This window comes from Lepidochelys kempii, chromosome 11 (genome assembly GCF_965140285.1).
Source record: "Lepidochelys kempii isolate rLepKem1 chromosome 11, rLepKem1.hap1, whole genome shotgun sequence".
Lineage (NCBI taxonomy): Eukaryota > Metazoa > Chordata > Testudines > Cheloniidae > Lepidochelys > Lepidochelys kempii.
The window spans coordinates 77,531,389-77,538,889 of record NC_136390.1 but is presented as its reverse complement, the minus strand read 5'-3'; positions in this window follow the sequence as shown (position 1 = coordinate 77,538,889).

Sequence of the window (7,501 nt, the reverse complement as noted above, 5' to 3'; positions counted from 1 at the left end):
TAAACCATCCAACATTTAGGCCGAGATCCACAAAGGGATTTAGGCTCCTAATGTCTACTGAAATCTTTTGTGGCCCTGTGCCTTCATTCCTCAAGAGGTCACAGGGAGAAGTGTTTCCCATGCTCCCTCATGGGATTTCCTATGAGCTGATAAGCAATCTCGGAGGGAATCTCCCTGGCCTGCAATCACTCCAGTACAGGGAGGGCAGGTGATGAGGATAATTGTCATCATCATCATCCTTAATAACAACGGCTCTTTTCAATTCTGTCAGGCCTTCCATTACAGACTTTCAGACCTTTATGAAGACACTTTCCCCACACAGCTTTAGGTTACGTCTATACTAGGAGCTAGAGATGCAATTCCCCTGCTCCCATACACATATTGTGGTACCTCGATGATGCTCGCATGACCATCCTTCTTCCTTAAACGCTGTCCTTAGACAGAGAGGGACCTGTGTCCACATTCAAACCTGTGTTCGGGCCCTGTCTGCACCCCTGTATTTCCCACAGAGGCACAAACACACAGAGGTATTTTCTTACCTTCATACAGGCGGGAGATGCCATCTTCATTCACTGTTTCAGACAACAAATCACAGTAATGGTGGATAGTATTTCCTAGACATACAATGAATACAATGGATCTCATTACTTTTCAAATCCATCGCTGAAAACTGCTGAAGATGCAGCCATTTCCCCAAGACAGCCCTTCGGAAAATTAAATACATTCCTTACATCTCTTCACAAAGCACATTAGATAAAGCATCAGATGCCCAGCAGGTACTGAGAAGCTGATTTCTAAAGGAGACTGAATTCACATCAAACCAGCATGATGTGAATTCAATCTCCCCTAGGCGCAGCCAAAGAGCTGTTGTGGGCAGGGGAAGTTGGTGCAGTCGATACAGCTAAGTTGCTCCCTTCATCTTGGAATACATGTTAATTCTCTCTCTCTCTCTCTCTCTCACACACACACACACACCCCGTTTTAGGATTCTGGTGCTGTCGGAGGGAACAGAGCAGCCATCTAGAAAAGGGCTTTGAAGGAAACATTTAAAAAAGCTGAAGTGAATTTGCTCTGCTTACCAATGAACAAGGCTGCAGAGTGTCGTATTGTTGTCTGTGAGCTTTCCAGGTAGTCTAGGGCCTGGAACAGGAATTTGGGGATGTGGCTCTTGTTGTTCTGCATCTGGAAAGAAAGAAGGAAGAAATGCACAATATACAAATGACATGTTCTCCCCACAGCGAATAGTCCAGGAAAGGCAAAGCATATAGCCAGGCCATGGCAACCGCCAATACGAACCCATACACCAGAGCAGCACCTCTCTGAAGTCACTGTTGTGTTCTCCAGAACCTCCGCTTTCATTTGAAAAGACAAAAGTTTGGAGGTCTGACAGTTGTGGAGGAAAATGTCAACAATGGGAACGGATTGTAACTCCTGCAGAAATGAACCAGCAGAGAGCCTGGAATAGCGTCTTGCAACCCGACCGAAGCGGATGGGTCCTCAGGCTGTGGGGTTAGAAAGGTCTCTCTCAAGTCCCCATTCACCCCTCTCAAGGCACAAGGAATTCACCTACCAGGCACTTCCCGACACTCTTCAAGAGCTGTGAGGAGCCATCCCAGGCCATGCTGCGGAACAGCGTCTTCAAATGAGCCCAGCCGAGAAACACTGCGCAGCGGAAGAGCGTCAGTTTACATCGCTGCAAGAGAAGGGGAGACCAAGAGGGTTCTCACTGAGAGGGGGATAGTGTGGGGGACACTGGACCTTCTCCACCCCTTGTGCTGTGTGCTGTGAGGATGGATGAGGCACGAGGCTCCAGCAGGGAGTGAAGCCGGGAGAAGACTCTGCTTGGGCAAGGGGCTCTGGGGATGACTGGAGTGGAGGCCCCAGGGGATTCTGGCTCTTTGCTCTGAAGGAAATAATGTCCGTGGCACTTACCAGTGTCACACTCTCCTCCTGGTCTGCAAGATGCAGCAGCAGCGGGAGCAAGCAGTGGATGATTTCCTGCTGCACGAGGGCTTTGTCCGGGTCCTGCACCCTGCTCACCACGTTGCCAAGCAGTGAAATGGCAGCTGAGCGCACACTGCCCCTCTCCTGGCAATGACACACGGGGGGTGGGGACGCCCAGTTAAAGCCAGGCAGTATCAGAGCAGAACGCAACAGAGTCATAATCCACCCGCTGCTCCGGTTCCCCCATGTGAACTGACTTGGGTGGGGGGAGCAGGGCGGACACCAGGCCAGCGCCATAGACATCTTCTGCAGGGCCTGAGACCCTGGGCAGGACAGCGCAGCCCCAGGGTGTCCCAGAGGCAGTTTCTGTCTGGAGAGCCCAGAATCCCAGAACCTGAGAAGATTTGGGGAGAGGGAGGGAAGTCTGCTGGAGACTGGTCTGGGGAAGGGGAGAAGCCGCTGCTGGAGCCTTGCAGGGATTCGCTGCTACAAAACACAGCATTTCGTTTGCTCTTCGGTGCCCCTGAGAGCCGGACCATTCCCGACCCACCTCTTTCCTGCTGAGAATCTCCACCTCTTTGGGGACCTGTGTTCTCCAGACAGCTGGTCATCTGCCCAGGGCCAGGCCCCCTCTCCCCCAGGCCAGGCTGCAGCAGGGGCTGAGCGGAGCATGGCGCTGAGACTGAGCTTTGGCGAGAAGAGCTCTGACAGGGAGGTGGCTAAGCAGGATATTCCCCACCCATGGCGGGGGAGCTCCTTGGAGGCTCCATGGCAGGCCTGAGGGGCGGGAGCCAAGGAGATGGGGAGAGAGAGACAAGGGCATCAGAGACAGGTGGAGGGGGGGAACGGGCTTCTCCTGGGGTTCCAAGCCTTACGTCATCAATGAAGGGGCGAAGGCTGACTGCAATGTCCTGGGAGATGGAGCCAAGCCCCTCCCTCTTGAGGAGGTAGATGATGTCTTGAGCTTTGTGCATGGCCTCCTTGACACACCCTCCATCCCGGTCACAAAACCTGGCAACGGTTCCTGGCAGCTGGGCCTGTAACCATCTCACCTGCAGGAATGAAGAAGGCAACTCATTACTTTCCGGGGTGACAGCCTCGAGCACATGCTGGACCACTCCCGCCTAGGAGAAACCACGGATGGCAGAGCCCTCCAACGGGGCAGAAAGTCGTTCTCCTGTCACTCTGTGCCAGCTGCTCACTGTAACCTTTGTTGTTGCTCACCCCACCTCCCCCATTACATCCCATCTGCTATCAGGGCTCCGCTCATGGGAGCAGGGAGCACGTCATGCCTTGATTTGCTCAGGAAAGCAACTCCACCATTTGAGGGCTGTGTGTAAATCAACAAGGTTTATGTGTGGATCTGGCTCTCGTTTCCGAGCTATTTGAGAGACATCGGCTTCCTCGGTCCCCTGGGCAATCCACGCCTCTTACCTTTTCTGGCTGGAACACAATACTGCCAAGGCCTCGCAGACTGAGCTTACATATGACGGGATTTGTGTCCTTGGTCCATTTCATGAGCTGCGCCCGGAGCTCTGATTTTGTCAGCACTGTCTCAATGGAAGGACTCTGGAGAAACTGCAAAGAGCCAAATCAACATCAGGTTGAGGAGCAGAGGTCTTCCTGGGGGGTCTGTTCCCTGGACAGTCGTCTTTACCAAAGAGCCACATACTCCCACCCAAAGTCTCTGGTGCGTAGGGAGCCAGTTGCTGCCGTTTCAGTTGGTTCATTCCCAAAAGTTGGACTCATGCACAGCTCACAAATCAACCCCCAGGGAAAGGGGCATCTCCAGGCCTCATTGAGCGCCATGCAGAGACCCCTGGGACAGAAGAAAAGCAGAACCTCAGGAAAAGGTGAGGAGAGAAGCATGGTCTTGGGGCACTGGAGGAACCTCTCCTCTTGTCCCATAATCCCATCGAGGCACATCCAGCCAGGAGCAATCTCACCCTGTCTCTCCCTCCCTCTCTTTGCCATGCCCCACAACCATCCTTGTGCAGAGAGGAGCTAGCTGGCGGTAAGGCTGCTGAGCTGCTGACAATGTGCCCCAGAGCTTACTGGCCTGAGCTGCTCTCCAGAAAGCCCCCTTGTGCCTATCAACTAATGTATCTCACCTCAATACAGAAAGCCATGGCAATTGTTCTCTGCTCCTCCTCCCTCTCACTCTGGACGATGGTGATTGCCTCTCTGAAAACTGCAGGGAGCTGAGGGTTCTCACACTCGATCATGGCTCTGGAACATGGAACAGAAAGTCCCTTGAAAATCACAGAGAGTTCCCCTGGGAGAGAGAGTTCCTCTCCAGTTGCTGGGCTGAGCTGGCAGCCTGGAACAGAGGAATATTTCACACGGCAATCCCATTCCCAAGAGAGGCCCAGCGAGGAGGAAACTTTGGGCTCCTACCTTGCAATCAGGCCAACACCCTGTGAATAGTAATATCGGGAGGCTATCGTGTCCCAACCCTGCTGAAACTGGATGATGGCAAATTCCTTCCAGTAGCCGGGCATGGAGAAAAGAGTCTTCACAGCCTCCACTGACGTGCTAAAGAGAAAAAAATACCAGTCTCAGGCAACGAGATCAGCCCCAGGCATGGCAAATCTGCACAAGCCCTGGGACACACAGCATGGTCAGCAGTAGCTAGCCTCCCCGAGGATAGATCCAGAGTGATATCATGATGCTTCCCTGCCCAATGGGCCCTGTCTACACTGCAGTTTCATTGAGTTTCTAACCAATTAGTGACAATGTAGCTTCTTAAGATGATTGGTGTCATCACTCCCTATGGCTGAATACTTGACTCTTTACTGTGACAGGTAACAGGACTCAAGGGGGCATGTGGGGTCGGGTCCTCAGTTGGTGTAAGCGAGCAAAGCGATGTCAGTTTACACCACCTGAGGTGTCTTCCGGCGCTCTGGTTTTCCCGTGTAGATGGAAGCCCCTCACTGTGCCCACAGAGCCAGTTGAACGGGTCCCTCTTCCTCCTGCCTGCCTGTGAGGCTGAGATCCTGCAGGGCCTGGCCCCATGTGCTCCCGGTGTGGCTCTGTCTGCGTTCGGGGACGGAGGCCCCCAGATTTGCTCAGCAGACAGTGATGGAAGCACTGACCCTTTGGCGGGTGGCACAGGTGGATGAATGCACAAACATGACTGCTGCCTGAGTGTGTGGGGAAAGCAGCTGGCCTGTGGACGGTGTCAGATGAGCAAGTGTGACTCACAAGAACACACGGCTCTCAACCCTTTTCCCTCAAGAGAGAGCTGCACCCAACTGAGCCTGGGCCAACGACAGCACCCGAACCACCGATGGCCATGAACGGACCCCAGGTGTTTAGCAGAACAAATCTGTTCTTCCTTTTCCTTTCAGTCATTACCTTAGGAGACTGAGGCAGCTGGATCCCTCCTCGGGGCTGGATGTCTCGCTGGCCATGTAGGTCCCTGGCAAGCGCAGATCCATCACATACTGCACTTGCCTGACGCAGAGGATGAGCAGCTGGGGATACATTTCCAGGATGGCTTCTCGGTATCCCCATAGGAAAAGGACCTCGTAAATGGTCTTCATGGTCTGGAGGGGGGAAAGCATTTCACTCAACTATCCCAATCTGTCCTCTGCCCCCATTGCCATTCGCGACTGTCCTTTTGTCACGTCTCCTTTCCTCTCCAGCGTGTTACAAAAGAGGATTGGCTCCTGAGAGGGGAGGAGACATTTGGAAGCTTCTGAACCTTCCCCCATTCCTGGAACAGAAGCAGGATGGAACCCTATGGAAAGATCAGAAGAGTCTGGGTGACGTTATTCCCCGTTATTTCTCTTAATGATGCAGACCCTGGGCTTTGGCTTTCCAGCCGTGACTGGATGGGCTGAAATCATCCTGAGGAGATGCGTTCTCATAGGCCCAGTGTTTCTGGCCCAGTCAAACGTACTGGACATCTCAAGATCCCATGCTGGGAAGGTTTCTAGCCACAGTTTACAAAGCCAGAAACCTGGATACTTCCAAGAGACGCCCGAACTGCACCTGCTCACTAAAGGGCCATCTAAAGCAGAAGACGACGGAGCCAGGGTACCAGCAGAGAAACCACTTAAGATCTGTAACTTTTACCTGGGGGAAACTTTATTTACACCTCTTTGGTTTGATTGGAGGTGGCCAGGACACACGAAGGCCTGGTCTACACGACAGAGTTAGGTCAACACAAGGCCACTCACCCAGCATCACCCTAACTATGGAATTTCCTTCCCATTGGCAGAACTGCCCCTGGGGGCCAAGTTCATAACTCCACGTCCACAAGGGGCAGAGAGTCCAAGTCAATGAAGTTCGGTCGATGCAGTGTCAGCATGGACACCGCGTCGTTTATGTCAACTGACCCTCAGGAGCCTCCCCGCAATGCCCCACCCTGACCGAGGAATCACGACAAGCGCTTCTGGTGAGGACGTGCGCTGCTGGCACTAGGGCTGGCTCCAGCTTTTTGGCGGCCCCAAGCGGAGAAGGGAAAGAAAAGAAAAACCCGATTGAGCTGCCCCCGAAGTGGCGCTGAAGAGGAAGAGAGGAATGAAGGACCCGCTGCCGAATTACCGCCGAAGACCCGCACGTGCCGCCCCAACTTTCTATTGGCTGCCCCAGGCCCCGGCTTCCTTTGCTGGCACCCGGAGCCGGCCCTGGCTGACACAAGCAGCAAAGTGCAGCCCCACCCAAGGGATGGGCTTGCTGTGGCGGCTGTGAGCCGAGGGAGGTTAGGTCAGCTGAGCTGTGTAGTGGAGCTGTGGCCTGAAGCTCAGAAGGGGCGAAGCTCACACACACACACAAAGATGCACCATCCTCCCTGCCGTGGTGGGTTCACAAAGTGACATCTCAAATCTCACTTACAGCCAGGGACACAGAGCCGCTCTTCTCCTCCCGGCGTCTCTGCTGGAGCTTGTCCAGCAGCTGCCGCAGCACCTCCCTGGTGAGCTGGGGTTCTTCACCCAAGGCCTTCCACAGCTCAAGGGCACATCTGCAGAGTCAGAAACAGAAGTCAGACCTTCCCTGCCTGGCCAACTCTCGCCCTCCCCAGGGAGAGGCTTGCAATGTAGGCAGGAAAGGCGTCTCTCAGTGGAGACACCAATCGGTGGGGGGAGGCTGAGGCTGGGCAAGTCCCTTCAGAGAACGTTGTATTTATTCCTTTCCCCTCATGGGTTATTGTTCCTGAAGCCAGCACCACTGCTTCCAAACAGTGACCATGAACTGACCACAGAGTGACCAACACACTGCAGACTGCAAAATTCGGCTCTCTTCCGCTAGGGTCAGTGCGGAGGAACTTGCCTGACCTCATTGGAGTTACTCTGTCTATTTGGGGGTGTAACTGAGACCCAGCGTTTGACCAAGTGTCTCAAAGCACCTCAATCCTACTGCAGTGTGGTGGATGGGATCAGACACTGAATCAGAACATGCCCTGATAGGAGAGGATTCAGGAGCTTGGAAGGGGAAATTGTACTGCCCAGCGTGACAGAGATGGAAGGAAACTAGTATTGAAATCCCTCTCCTCTCTTCTCTCCATTCTTGCTGATCTAAGTCCTGCTGGTGCCCGCAGGCATCTGCAGAG